The following is a 16,475-nucleotide window of genomic DNA, read 5'->3' on the forward strand; positions in this document are numbered from 1 at the left end:
TCAGATTTATAATTCTTTTTCCAGATTACCAATGTGCCAAAGTTTTGAGAATTTAGGCTATGTTTCAGAAGATTCAAAAACTTATATAGCACAGAGACATTTTTCTTCCCCATCTTCAGTTGTACTGATTTTCTTCTCAAGACAGAGATTCTGATTCAAGCTTCACCCATGACTTAAATCCTCTACTACTAGTTAAACTATTTTTAAGTGAAAAAAAGAATTCACCCAAACTATCTGATTCATTCTCTTAATCAAGACTTTAAGACTCTTGGATGGAATTCATCAGCTAAATATCACGCTCGCACTCAGTGATACCCAGAAGTGTCTTCAGGCAGCGACTGAAGTGATAATGATATACCTGCAGACCTTAACTAAAATGTTCTATTAGAGAAGAGGTATTAACAGATATTATATATCTATGTAAGCTGTTTAATTATGAAATATTTAGACACTACAGACATTGCAATTGGGCATCAACTAGCATTTGTCTTGGGGTCACCAACTGTCACCAAAAGTTATGTCTTAAGCTTACATTAAGTTTGGTGCCTAACTTTACCCTGAGCTTTCTAGTTTGGGGGGAATAAAAGGAGAGAAGGAGAAAAGAAAGAAAATAAAAAGATGGAATGGAACAGAAGTCTCTGGTACATGTCTACATTGCTGTCAAGGAAGTAAAAGTAAAGAGTGGACTAAATTAAGCCAAACACCAATAGCTAGACAGCTAACATTTTCCAGGCTATATAATTTAAAATACCTCTACACTACATAGAAGTCACTTCTGTGACCACAAAGTAGATGCGGCTTAAGAGATTTTTTTCTGTTTTTTTGTTTTGTTTTGTTTTCAACTCTTCTATTATTGCCAAGCTTCTCAAAGTCTGTAAAGGAAAGCACTATTATACCCCATATGACTTAGTAGTGCTTATTACCCAGGAAAATTATATACATTACTGATTTATAAATCGAATTATTAGGAAGAATTCAGTTTAGATGAGTAAGTCTCAATAATTTATTAAGTGCTCTTTACTTTATTTACAACATTACCACTTACTGATTCTAAAATGAAAGACCTTTTAGCATCTTTGAGATATTTTGACAATATAAATTATATTTTCATTATGTTTTTATTAATCTACGAAACTACCCAGGTGTTTTGCCATGACTAACCCATGTAAGTGTTTTATCATGTGCTTTATTATAGGGCTGTAAATGTATAGATTGAATAATATTATACTTCTGTATTTAACTTAGAATTTTTCTGCAGCAAAATAGAAACTGTATTATGTTCAGTTTCTGTACATATAGAAAATTAGAGTAGAATGGATGGAATATTCAGAAAGCAGAGAGCAAAATAATTGAATATTTTAAGCAGTTCTAGGAAGGATAAAGTTTATATAGGATTTAAACCTTTCTGAATCGCGGGGGATATTTCCTCCAACCAGATACAGAGAGACAGGGTATCTCTGACCAGTCTAATTTTTTTCTACATGAAACATGAATAAAATATTTTGTTTTCCATGTGACATACAGGGTTCTTATTGCCCTGATTTTCCAGTAAATTATTAGCAATTTCTTTCTTAAATCTAAGTATCTTTCCTAGCTGATGAATACGGAGCAGTGGAAGGCTGTGTATTTTCTTATTTAGTAATACCATTTCTTCATTGCTTCAGGTCTATATTTTAAAAATGGATGCCTTAATCTTGTGTGGATGTGGAATTTCAGAAACACTCAAACAAGTTAGAAATATTTATCTCATTAGAACGTTGTTGTTTTTTTGAAAATCCACCTCCTTAATCTGTGTTTAGGAACCGGTCTAAGCTTCTAGTTTCAGAAAACCATATCCACCTAGTTTTTGCTTGTTCTCGGCCTTGTCTTGATCTTGCTCAATATTGTTATGGATCTTGCTCTTCCTTTTCTGGTTTTTTTTGTTTTTTCTCTTTTTTTGAGGGTTTTTTTAATGCCTTTAGAATTTATTAATGCCAGTTAGTGAATTTCAGGGTTTGTAGTCTGGAGAGTTCTCTTTGGCATTCTTCTTTTTAAGATAAGCCTGTGTATTTGCATATAAATGTAAAGAGAATAAAAAAGTTAAAAGGTAACTTGATTATAGTCAAGAAGTTGCTTCAAAGAGAGAAAATACTAGGAACTAAATGGTTCCTTGTGCCAGCAAGGAAAAATATAACAAAACCAATATAAAAATTAAAACCAGAAAAATTAAAATTAGAAATAAATTCCAAACTATTAGTAACGAGGCTAGTTAACCACGGGAAGAAGTTAGCAAAGATAGTTGTAGTTTCTCCATTTTCTGATGCTTTCAAATCAGGATGGAACATCTTTCTGAAAGGTTTGTGTAGTCTAATACAGCTTATTGGACTCAGTTCAGATGTACCCAAGTGGCATGCCGTATCCATTGACTCACCAGTTCAAACAGTTCCTCTAGACAGAAAAATGTAAGAATAAGTATGTCAAAAGACCTAATAAAATATTTTCTTCTCGGCTGTAATGAAATATTCTTATCCAAGCTAGAAGAGTTCTGTGTCGTGATTTTAAATTTAAAATATCCCAAATAGCATGTTGTAGAGCAACAGAATGCAGGAAACCATTGTCAAATTATGAACATTTGTATTTCAAATGATTAATTAATTAGTATCTGTCTGATACATCTTGTGCTATTTACAATATAGCAAATGTATGTACTTATGAATTCAACACTGTTTTAGAGATTTCCAATCTAGGTCTGAGAAAACTGGCATTTTGGATTGCACAATGTGAAATCCCAGAATCACAGAAACCCTGGTTCCTTAGTATTTGTCAAAGGTTTGAGCATATGCAAGGGAGTCTACTTTGGGTACAGCTAATGTGATGCAAAATTTAAATAACGGTCTCTCTTTTAGTGAATTATTAGATATGACCTGTTCATATCATTAGCAAATATTTCCACTGCTCAATAGGGTTTGAACCATAACAATTTTATGCAATTGTTTGAGAGATGAAAAGTTCAAAAGTTGTGCAAGCAAAATTGGTAGAACTCTTAAAAAATACTTGGGTTTGCAAGTGTTTTTTCTCAAAATGCCTGCAAGAACTTTTTTTTCGTTCTTTCTTTGTTCGTTTTTTTTTAATTTTTTCATTTAAAAAAATCTTCTTAGAAGCATCACTAAAATGGATGTTGGGTTTTTTTCCACTTGTTGAAAATGTGGTACACCTAAACTCTGTAATATTTTCAGTAAATTTGGCAAGCTTCAACTGGCTTTAAATGATTTTGATTTGATACCTCATAGAATTCAAGCTTTTAAATTAGGGCTTCTTTGTAAAATGTAAGCACGGGGTATAAGAGAACATTTGTTTTAAGAAGCAATGAAGTAAAAATGCTGAACTGATAGACCCAGAATGCACCACCTTCCTGAGAAGACATTATCAAGTAGCATAAGCTTTCCCATAAGGTAGAAGAGCATTGTGTTTCCTGTGCTTTGTTTCTGATGGATGTCATCTTAGAGTAAACTAAAGGTAGCGATTTAATTTTTTTCATTAGATATTTCTGGTTAATTTCATTTTGTACTTTGTCACTTCACTTTCATCTTCAATAATCTAATATTGAGGCAATACGAAGCCTTTTTACAGAGGCTGATAGTGTAAGTGCTTATATATGCAAGTAGTTTTATTTATGTAAGTATTCCTGTGGCCGACACAGTAAAAAATATCCATAGAGAACATTTGGGGGTCATGGGACTGAATAAAATCTCTTTTAGAATCCTGTTGTAAAAATTATCCTGAACTATCCCAGTATGAGACATGGATTTCTTTTCTGCGGTAGAATCTGCCTCAAAAGGTTTTGAAGCTCTGGGAGCTTTTGGAGGATGGGGCTGTTGGCATGGCATCTTTGCTTTAGCCATCAGTTCCTGAATGTATGGCTTCTCTGGAGTTACACTGCAGTTGAATTCCCTGATCAAGATTGCCCCGGAACTCCTGGAAGGGAGACTGGAAAATGCCATCAATGGCCATACATTTTCAAAAGGGAAAGAGTTCATAATTATATTTCCAGATTAAAGTAAAAACTAGCAGACGCTTCCAAAATAGCAGAATATTTTATAGTTGTATGTATCCTTTAATTAGTTTCTATAGGTTTCAGAAATTTTGCATTCATTTATTAACTTCATTCTGTGCCTATGTTCTTGTATTTATTGCTCATATTGTTATTTAATATTAGTAGAATCACTTACATATTCTTACCCCTTTATTGTGCTGAGACCACTAAAATGTTGACTACAAAAGCTGTTGAAAGAGAGATCCTTTAACAGAGTCCTGACAGGCAGTTGTGTTTCAGGTTTCCCAATGTTGTCCTGCCAGGATCCTTCGTATTTTCCTAGAGGTAAGAAGAGTTTAGCTGCCATCTGAGTTCTCAGCCTTTCCAAATCATAAACTAGTACTTGTAGCCGAGGGCCAAATGATGGGGCCAAATTCTATTATCACTGATAACTATTGGCTTCACTGCAATTAGAAGTTAACTGGGGCACAAAATAATTCTAAAGATGGCAAGTGAGGTGTTTTCATGATACCCATTAAACTGTAATGCATTTGATAAGCTCAAAGTCCTAAAAAGTACTGACACAGCCTGAGATTCATGTACTATATTGACTCTGACACACAGCATCCTTATAGGTTAAGCTCAAGTGACTTTAGAAAGAGGAGCTGTAATATCCATTCAGTGGTCAATAGTGGTTTTTTGAATCTGCAACAAGATTATTTTTGTCAATCTGTGAATTACATATTAGAAAAAATTAACTGGTACATTTTCTCTCTGACTTCTCCCAGAGGGACCAAGCTTGTACTTCGGTATTTTTATTTTCTCATTTGGCATGCTGTAAATACATTCCATTGTAGTTGGATGAATGCTCATCCTGAGTAACTATGCACAGATAATATGTTATAGAAACTGCAGAAACAGTGTAGAGAACAAAGAATATAGCACTATTTCTTACTGCTTGAAGCATCTATAGTCAGCAAATGAACATATATATTGTATAGCACCTGATTCTTATTTCTTATTTGTAAAGTAGTTTAAGGAATGTATTGCCATTAGCAGCTAACCACTATAAACTGGATGAAAGCCATGTTGTTCTTCTTATACTCCTTATATTTTTCTCTGTATTAGAATGAGTTTTTGTGGTGTGGGCATCTTCTAGATTTTAAGGGGAAATACACCATTTTGTAATGAATCAAAATGGAACAAGATCACAGTTCTATTCTATACTTTCGTATCTGACAGGAAGGTGAAGGAATAAAACTGCTTTCATTCCACATAAAACCAATACATTTTTCTGATTCCTTTTCATTCTGTTATTCATTTTGTGTTACACTCCAGTGTGTTTTAGAAGGGCTGTAAAGAAATTAGAAGGTCCAGCTATGAATCTCATTCCTTGAAGATTCCCTGTAATGTTCAAATCCAGCAAACTGGCATGGGGAACTCCTCCCCCATCACTGTTTTTCCTCAGCAATTCACAGAATTCCCCACTCTCCTCCTTTTGTTAAAAATAAAGTCACGTGGTTACCAAACTGATTGCTAGAAGTCCAAGAAAAGCTCAGCTATTGGGTGAGGAGAGGTCAATTAACTTCCAAACCACAGTAAAGACTTATGTGGCTTTACTGAGCACAAATTGGACCTCAGTAATTCACCTCAGTCGAACACAGCTCAGTTTCAAAGAGTTAGACAATCAATACAGCGTTTTTGTGCATCTCTGTTACTTCTCATTTTACATCAAGAAAGCCAGTCTCTCTGAGTAGGAGGCAGAACTTGAGCATTTAGTGCCGTAATCGACTTCTGCTTGATTCCAGACCAGAAGTATGTGTGATATGGGAGATGTATCTGTGTGTTTTGGTATTACATGTTATACATATTTTCCATCACTTATCCAGGGGCCAAGTAAAGAGGCTCAGTAATCTACCTAAAATTAAAATGTTGGTAAAAAATGCCATTGCAACAATATAAAGCTCACTGTTTCATTCTTGTGGATTTTCATTTGAAGAAGTCCATTGTCATGTAACTGCCTATTTAAGTGTTTGGGTTTGTTTGTTTTAATTAAAAGATGATATTCTGTCAGATAATCAAGCCAGCTTGTCTTGGACAAACTTTTATGGGGGCTTGAGTACTGGTCAAGTGAAATAATCTGTGCGCGTGTTCAACCAGTCAACTTGTAGCTACGGTAGCCTGAACAACACCGTTTCATCTCCATATAGCTCAGAAAAAGGAGAGACTTGAGAAGGAAACGTAATGGTTTTTCAGGTGTCAAGTTCAGAAAAGCTATGTCAAATGAAACGCATTCTTGTCCTATTGTATTGGTTTTGAAACGTCAGTGATGCCTCTTGCAAAGGAAGAGAAGGCTCATGCTCCGTGTCAGATGGGATTGGATAAGGACTTCTCAAAAAGAGTTGGTAAAAGTACTGTTTCTTGTAGGAACTCTCAGCAAAGCTGTGAATGCCCAGCTGATGGATGGCAATATGTTGCTCAGGAGAAACAGAATTATTTTTATAGTGTTTTGAAAGTACATATTTATTATAATGACACTTTGTTTCTCCGGTATATCAGCCTCAGGGAAAAAAGCTGCCCCTGTCATTGTACTCAGCTCTTACTCTCTGAAGTACAAAGCTAAAAGCTTCGCCGTATTCAGGAATTATAGGAAGCAAAAATGGAGAAATATTATTTTGGGAAGAATCAGAGTTGGCCTCTGGAAAGTGTTTTTGGTAGGATTATAGCATGATTTTCAACTTTCATTTAGTTATTTTGAAATTTATGTTTTCCTTTCCAATCATTTTGAGTTGAATAGTTGCACTGTTGAACATTATTGTTGTTGGTACTCTTCCCTCTCTTCTCTCCATGTGACTCAAAACCATCAAAATACGGGCCTCTCTGGCTGGTTAACTTCTCTTTGAAGATGTAGCAAAACGGCAAATTCTCTCGCAATGCTATTAATATTCTCTGTGTACCTAGCACGTTTCACAGACATAACAGGGTTTAAGTCTCTCATGTCCATATGGGATTTGCTTTAATAAAATCATAGTTTTGCTTGAATGTTAACACATACACTCAGCAGTTATATATTTTCTGTCATTTGAATTGAGCTTAACTTTGCATTTTTCATTCCGCAAAATATACAGCAAAAATAATGGAATATTAATTTGGGTTAGTGTTTTTTTGTTTCTCAGGAATCAAAGTCCTTTGGGTAGTTCTTGACTAAATATGTTATAAATGTCTTAAAAGAATATGCTAAATAAATTCAGGTGCTTTTTTCTCCCCTTCATATTGCAACTGTGTGTGTGTGTATGTGTGTGTGTTTCTACTACGTACCTGAAACTTTAATTTTCTCGAAAACAAGGTGTGCACATGATTAGCTTTGTAAAAGTTATTGTAGTGGAATGGAGTATTTATTTTTAAACTAAATTCTTAAGGAACCATTGACTGTAAATAAAAGACTATATTTTCCTCCTCAGTATTCTTGTTCATTTTAACAATTGTATTTTTTATGCAAAATACGTTGTTGAGATACTGTAGGTTTCTCTGTTTGAATAATTCTGTCTAAATAACATTTTTTATTTACACTGCTTTACTGATCCACATAATATTTCAGGTTCAGTGCGCTTGTTAAAAAGATACACAATCTTTTGGGTATCTGCAAAGAATTCAAGCATGTAGCTCACTGATGTAAATTTGTTGCAGGCATTTTAATAAACGTTGGGGAGGGGTGTGCATCTGAAACAATTTGCACACGTCTGGGGATATGGATTTCCTTTAGTTCTCATGCCACTTCTGGCAACACGTCACATTTCCAAACAAATAATATTGACAAGCTCTTCAATACTTTTCAGTAGCTCAGAGCATACTGCCCACAAAGTGATATTAAAATAGTATCTCAAACATATGTATCATTCATGGCTCCAGACACTAATATTTGAGCTCCAGTGGAGCCCTCTTTTTTCCTCTAAGTAGAAAAAAAAATCTATAAATCATATTATAATTTTATCTGTATTTTACTGTTACTTGTATTGCTCGACTTGTTAGCCTAGAGAACCTCATTAGAGATGTTTTTTTTCCAGTTTCTCTACAGTCAGAACAGAAAACAATTACAATTTAAGTATAAAATTAGGCAGTAATGTCATTAAGCAACTGACCAGTGGGGGAGTACAGAAACTGGAAGCATCTTCACCAGGATGCTCAGCAAGTCTCCAAAGATTGGGATATTTTACCCAGTTTTGAGGGGGATTTTGGCATCATACATTGCGTAAATTTGAACTAGAAAGACTGTGATTTGGTTTTAGATGTTTCTGAGAACAGCATTAGTGTGTTTGTTTGAAAGTCATTATCCTTAGCCAATCAGAGGTGGGAGTGATCATGTCAACAGAGAGTAAGAGCAAAGATGTGCTGTGAAGGACCTTGAAAATTAAAAGAAACTACTTAGGTTAAAAGAGGGCGTCAGTGGAGATACTCAACAAATCTACAGCAGTGTGATCAAACCAGTGGGTTTTGGTTTGAAAAGTTGCATTTCTCATCACAGAAGAGACTACTGCATTGAAAATGGAGAAGACAAGAACCTGAGCAAGGATTTCAGCTACGTAAATGAATTTCAGCTGCATAAATGAATTCCATCTGGAGATGCCAGATAGAAATAATTACCAAGATGCAGACATTAAACAAATATGAAGACCTGTTTGCAAACAATTTTCTGTAGAAGCGGAGGAGACACATAGGTATTGAGAAAACATGCTAGATGCTTAAACACCACAATGATGAGCATCTAGAAATATCTAGATAGGCACTGAACAGTTAAGAAAGTATGTAATGAGTTACATCATCCTAATTAAAATTAGCTAAGCTGAAGCGATCCAATTTAGAGACAGTCACTCTCTTTTCCTTCTCTTATTATTTATTGTCTAGTTTCTTGATCCTTTAAGACAATAAAATGGTGTACTGCTGAAGAGATGGATGTTATAAGCTTGGAATCCTATTGATATCCTGTCATGGTTTAACCATATCCAGCAGGTAGGACCACGCAGCCGCTCACTGGATGGGACAGGGGAGAGAATCGGAAAAGTAAAAGCAAGAAAACTCATGGGTTGAGATAAAGACAGTTTAATAGATAGAGCAAAAGCCATGCACGCAAGCAAAGCAAAGCAAGGAATTCTTTCACTGCTTCCCATGGGCAGGCAGGTGTTCAGCCATCTCCAGGAAAACAGGGCTCCATCACACATAATGGTTACTTGGGAAGACAAACACCGTAACTCCGAACATCCCCCCCTTCCTGTTTCTTCCCCAGCTTTATATCACTCAGCATGATGTCATATGGTATGGAATATCCCTTCGATTAGTTGGGGTCAGCTGTCCCAGCTGTGTCTCCTCACAACTTCTTGTGCACCCCCAGCCTGCTTGCTGGTGGGGTGATGTGAGGAGCAGAAAAGGCCTTGCCTGCCTTGCAACGACCATATCAACAGTATTTCTCATCCCAAATCCTAAACATAGCACTGCACCAGAAAGTTAACTCCATCCCAGCTGAAACCATGACAAGACGTTGGATGACAGATTGTTTTTCTTTATCCACATGAACAATTGATTTAGTGTTCATTGAGAACCTAAATTTGACTCTCGGGTCGGAAAGAAGCATTGGAGTCCTGAAGTTCTTGAACTGTCTTTATGCCTCTCGGAATACAGGTTTTCGGCAACTCACAAGATCTAGCCAAAGAAGGGTATTTGCCATAGTGCTGTGCCAGTTGTTCCGAGGAAGAAATACCACATGCAGGGACGCATCAGATAAAGTGAATTTATTTTCAAGAATAAGCCCACGTAATAGCCCCAAGGTTGAATAGAAATCCAAAATCGTGAGACCAATCCTGAAGTTCTAAAATAAATGCTACTCTTCTGAACATACAAAGCTCTCATCAGATGTAAACCTTCTTTGCTATGCTGTAGAATTCTTCACTATTTAAATGTCAGTGTATTTCAGCTGTAGGGTTATTGAAAAGTGTTATTTCATAAATACAGAATGAATTTGTGATAGATTGCTGTTATGTACTATAATACAAATTGTCTGCTTCTAATTAATAGGCAGGTTAGACTCATACAATTAAATAATTTCAAAGAGGCATTGTTTCATATCTGTAAATATTACAGCTATTTATACATGGGTTATTTTATCCTAAGTTATTTTACTTCTAAATATGCAGATGAATAGATATAAATATGTATATTATTTTTTAAATATATATGCACACACATGTCTAATACAAGCTATGTTATTTATATGGCAAAATAAATTGATCCAGTCAGAGATCTAATATCTGTATTTCAGTAACATATAATGACATTTTCATACATCCATTAGATCAGGAAAGGATAGTTAGCACAAAATCAATATTAAAATCTGGAGTACTGTAGTTACTGAAATAATTCAAAAGCAAACGAGCTGATGACAGCAGCGTTTGAGATGTGCTTATCAGAAAACTTCAATCAAAGCAGACGGGTTTTCTATGTGTAACCGCTTTCATGCGACACATCCCAAAGCACTTTGCAAAATAATGAAATTAACAATGCAAATATTGATGAATACACTAGGTCAAGCAAAGCGGTCCTTGGTCTTGAGAGTGCCACCACCACGAGTCAACAAACCAAGGGATTCCAGATGCAAAAAAAGAAGTACGAGCCACAAAGGCAGACAAATAGGATATCTGCCTCTCACTCTCTGCTGGGTTTTTGGGAAGGATGAAAAAAAATGTTCAAAACAGTTTGCAAGTCTTGCTTTTGCTTTCTAGGTAATCGCTGCGTTTCATTGTGTCTATTCGCTCGAGTTTTTTAGTGTCTTACAAACAATCTTTGACACCTTCATAAAAGTGCCAAATCTTTTCTGTGAGATGGTGGATGAACAGGTGCGTGGGCTTCAGAAGTTTCTGGTTTCCATACAGGCTATCTACTGTATGGGCTACGGCTGGAAGAAATCCTGTTCCTGTATAGGCAATTCACACACACTTAAGAAAAGTTAGGATTTTTCAAGTTTGGTCTTACAGTACTGTTTTATCTGTCCTTGACAAGAGAAACTAAAACTCCACAGATCACAGCTGAAGACAGGCTCAAAAGAAATGAGTGGTGATTTAACTTTTACAACTTATTCTTTCTGAGTGAAACTTGTTTAGGCATGCTGGGCCTTCATGAAAACCCTCTGCAGCTTCTTAAAAAGAATGTGAGGGGTGAGTGAGGAATAATTTTTTCAGTCGCAGTGTGTTACAAGACTTCTTTCTTTTTTTTTCTTTTGCATTGTTTCCTCTTTGTAAATTTTTCTGTCTTCCTCTTTCTCCCTCCCGGTTTAAGAAACCATTACTAGTTTCATATGCCTTTATCCAGCTCCAACATTTGTTCATTGCTAATAATGAAATTTATTCAAACTGTAAATTCCAGGACTGCAATGATTAAACCATTTGAAACGGCTCCATTAATTGATCTCCAAATTTCTCAGCCAGATTATTGGTCATACTTGTAAGTATTTGTACTAATACTTACAAATTTTTATTTCAGACTCTGTTGGTCACAGAGTCAGGCACAAAAACCTACCACACGATTCATAACTGATTAAAATAGCACCAATCAGCCACTGAGAATTCTACAATTAGGTAATTAGCTGAGCAGTAAAATTTAAAATTAACTTGTTAGGAAAAGCTTGACCCACAAATGGCCGTATAAAGTGAGCTCCAAAGGACCACGCGTGTGAGTTAAGGGAAACATTTTTAAATTTTGATGTTTATATTTTTTATCTTTCGCTTCTCTTATTAACTTCAAGAAATGGCAACGTGATGATGTTTGGAAGTGCTCTTTGCCAATCTCACTTGCAGCGTCTATAGCAGTATTTTGCGCTGTTGACTTGTTATCAAACAGAGAGAAGTGTGCTGGTTTTTTACTTTGAGCATCTTTAGTTTCCACTGAAGTACTGATGAAGAACCGGTAGTGCTAGTTTCAGATGTGATTCAGAGCAGTCATAACGACCCCGTCTTTGAGAGATGCAACGGGATGACGCAAATGTTCTGAGGAGGCTGTGCATTCGTGATGTGGGATAAGAGGGTTTTAATTATAGATCGCAAAATGCTTTCAGATGTTTAAGGTGTATGCATCCCCAAAACATTGCTCCCCTTAGAGTCTGAAGTTCAACGATTTTAAGGATTTGAAAGATTTTTAAAGCTCTCAGAAAGCACATATGGTTTTAAAGGAAAGCACTAGGTGAGATGTATTCTCTGACTACAGAAATTGGTTCCTAGAGGATGAGTAAGAGACAAGAGTTAAGAGAGAGAAAGAGAAGGTGTTTCAGCGAGTGAATTTTGCCCCCTTTTTTTTTCTGATTTAAAGTCATCATCAGAAACTCATATAATGATCTTCCTCCCATAGCCCTTGGATGATGCATTCCAAAACTCCAAAATGATGACGGAGACCTAAGATGGGTTTCTGAGACTGCTTCATGCACACACTTCTGAAGTTGTCATCTTTATTGCTTACGTACAATAGAACATTTTTGGAAGTTTTCACAATATCACAAGAATACTTCTTTCTACTCATTGCTCTCTGTTTGGTGATACTGTCACAGAAAGCAAGTTATGGGACCATTTGCCATGTCCTGACAACAAAAAGAACACTTCGAGATTTTAAAAGAAGTTTCCTATCTCTTCTGGTCTTAAGTGTCTTCTAAAATATCAAACGAAATCCATCTGCAAGCCTATTGTGAAACTACTACATTAATAAAAAATGTGAAGGGAAATCAGAGTTTCCAGAAGCTGAAAAAAGAGTTAAGATTCTTAAAAAGAGAACAACTTGCACATGAATCTAAAGACCCTATTCCAAGCCAGGCAGAAAATCTGGATATTTTCCAAAAGCGAGGTTCAATATAAACTTGCATCACACTGTGATATTAGCGTGTCCCTTCCTTTAAGCAGCGTTGAACAGCTGAGAATCATTCACCTTACTTTAGCGGACTTTTTCTTGAGAGAAAAGGGGCAAAGACAATATTAATTTTTAAGTAATGTGAGCAGAAGAAATCTGATGCCAAACTGCCCTTTTTGCCCCTGGGATTGTGTTGAGCTAATTCCCAAGGCATCCTGCTGAAAATGTATCCTTCAGACTTTAAAAAAAAAAAAAAAAAGGCAAAAACCACCCTCTTGGACCCTACTGTTTGAGTTCCCTGTGTGAATCTTCTGGTTTGATTCAGGAATGTGCTGCTTGGTTCCCATGTGCATTGTTGTTGTAGTATTTACTTTGGAAGGAAAAGCGAGTATACGGTTCACGCCTTAACCTTGTCAAGCTTCCCCCTTACCAACTTGAACTGACACCATACAAATTCTGAAAGGAAAGGCCACAGCCAAAATTAATCATAAACATTAACCATAAAATATTACTCTTGACCCTACCAAGGGGCAGACCTCTAGGAATAACATCCTGCTCCTTAAGAAAATAACATCCCTCTCCGACCGAGAGGAGCAGACGGTCTCGTCTATGCATGACGGACATGCTGACCTGCGCCTCAGGGAGTAACATCCGTTTTCAACTCAGAGGGTAATAAGCACTCCAGGCCTTACATTATGGAAGGCCTTCCCCAATCACAGCCCTACATATCAGCTTCGGCAGCTTGCGCCGTCTGCAGAAAACAAGTCCTGTCCGAGGTTGTGCTCTAAGGTTAGGGTTTTTTTGCAAAGCCAAACAGACTGAGGCTGAAGCTGGAAAAATTAGAGCTGCCGTCCCAGCTTCCAGGCCGTTTTGACCTGAATGAAAACGCTGTGTATACTTCACATCCTTGTACCAACAGCGAGCCCTGGGGCTGCGAGGCTGTGGTCTGTAGCTCCTTTGTAACATTTCACTTGAGTAGACTCTCTGCTTAGTTTATTCTTAAAGGCACAACCCACAGATTGGGGAATTTATTTATTTCCATAGCTATCAGGCAGTACCTTGTTCAGCAGCAAATTGAATTAACACGAACCTCAGGAATCTGAAAAACCCAGAACGAAAACTTGTTGCCTAATACTAATTTTATTTGGAAAAGAAATAATAGATCAAAGAACAACTTACTTTATTGCAAGCCGCTGGAGACAAGACTTATGTGCCTATATCAAGCAAGGCCTGCAACACTGAATGAAGCTTTTCCTAAATATCACAAAAAATCTGGGCGTGGAGCAATAAACCAGATTGCTTCCCAGGAGATGTTGGTTGTACTGGCACTGACAGTGAGAGATTTCAGCAGCAAGCTGTTGAACTTGTGTCAAGGATGCCCTGCAGATATATTTCTGATACTGCATTCCTCCCTGAATTCATTCCCTTCCCAGCAAGGACAAGATGGAAATAGCACCAAAGCCCACGTCACAGGGATTCCCCTCAGCATAAACCCCCTCCTCAGTGTCACCTCATCAAGTGACATTCCTTTTCCCTGTGTGTCAGCCCCAGGTGGAAGCCGAGCTGCTGTTGGGACAGGCAGGTTATGTGGGAAGAGAACTGGGGAGAGAACAGGTTGTTATTCCTAAATGTTGGTGCGCTCAGTGAGGATGTGATGTAATCGTTACAGACAATTAAAGGAAAATTTCCCTGATAACCCTTGTTTTTCCCTCTCCTGGGACAGAAAGCAGGGTTTATCTTACCCCCTGAAAGATGCTAATTAAAGAATAAACTTCAAGCTTTTGCAATTAAATTATTGCTGGTAACCATGTTTGTGAGGCTAAAACTTACCTGGGATCTCTGTGCTACACTGAAGTGCAGCTATGGCCCCAGTAAGTGAACGTGGCAGGTTTGATAGAGATGGCAGAGGTTTCGGCGGTGTCATCTGCTGGATAAATGCCTTGAGGTAAGTGAATATTTTCACAGGAATTGATCTGTACTTGATTTGTACTTGCGTAGTCTATTCATATCTAACAAATCTAAACTGTGCTCTACCCAGATGGTTTATTTCTGACAACACAATACAAACTGAATACGCTCCTCCTTTCGCACTAATGCCAATACATCTCTCCTGTTATTAATAAGCTATTTATACACATTCTGACAGCAGACTAGACCTCATCTTTGAGATCAGTACCTGACGCTCATATTTCTTCCCTCTTGCCCTCTGTTTCTTTCCACCATCCATCACGCTGACTCTTACTTCCTATCCTCTCCTGTGAAATAGACACTACCTTCTTTTTTCACCAACAGTAAAACAGATCAAGGTGGTTCCATGTGTTGGGAAAGATAAATGTCGAGGCTAAAATCTTTCCTTGTGTGGCTTCCATTAAATTTCATTGGGTAGCACTTGCACACCTTTCAACTATGATGCACAAAGGCTAGTGTTGCAAAAGATTTTTGGAGTCTCATAACACCGTGCCTTTTTAGGAAACCAGTGCTTCTGCATTCCTCTTAATTGAAATCAAATGACATTTAAAACTCCCTGCGTTTTGTGACTTAGTTGTCCAGTCTTTCCAAATAGCCCCATCTCTAATGGTTCAGGTGGTACTTTATGTCTAAGAGAAGATGGACAAAACATGCCTTGGAATTATGCAAACGCTATTTCAATGTAATTGTGATAAATAAAGATAGTAGACTACATTAAAGATGTTTTAGCTCTGGAGATGTAGCAAAGATAAGGAAGAAAAGATGTGAAGATGCATTTGAACATAAGGCAATTCTCACTGGGAGAGATTTTTGCTTTACCCAGCTTCTCTCTTGGGGTAACGGGAAGTCTTCTCCCTTGTCACGTTAAGATGCTAGGAAGAGATGAATATTTATTACCGTGCATCTGTGTATAATGTTTTGTTCTTGGTAATGAGCTAAAATATTTGGTTCTGAAGGAAGGAAGTTTTCTTTTCGTTTATGAAGGACATCGGTGCGAGAACTAAACTTGGTGGCAGAGGCGAAGGGAGGCTGCCAACTGCTGATGGCCCATGCATGCTGCCAGTCCCCAGAAACCTGCCGGGGTAGCTGCTCTCTCAGCTGGCTGAGCGACGGCGGTCTCAGCAGCAGGCAAACTTCAGAATTTTCTTCAGAGGAAAATTGAGTCTGACTTTTTGAACTTTCAAACTACTGGGCTAAGCAGAGTGAAAACAATTGTTTAGAGACATCATGCATGGATCTAAGGGACAGATGGCTCTGAACTATGCCAGAGAATTATGATAAGACATTCAGGCTGCATACCAGGGTTTTTTTTCTATTTGTTTCTTTTTAATCATTGCTCTTGCTCTACCATTTGTCCTCAGCCTCACTTGCTTCTTATTATTTCTCAGTAATAGCGAATATATGAGATATCCTGCTAGAAAACCTGAGGCAGCCGTAACCTGAGTTCAGCTCGTGTTCAGAGAGCAATAGCCTCCTTGAACACGAAGATCCAAACTGAAGGCAAGTTGGATGCCTCTTGGATGTTGTGGTTTCTCAGAGGCTTCCGCTGGTGTCCGTTCACAGGCAGCTCTCCTTTTAAAGCATATTCTGGAAAAAAAGAATCCTAAAAGCAACTTAA

The sequence above is a fragment of the Larus michahellis genome, chromosome 4 (genome assembly GCF_964199755.1).
Source record: "Larus michahellis chromosome 4, bLarMic1.1, whole genome shotgun sequence".
NCBI classification, from domain to species: Eukaryota; Metazoa; Chordata; class Aves; order Charadriiformes; family Laridae; genus Larus; species Larus michahellis.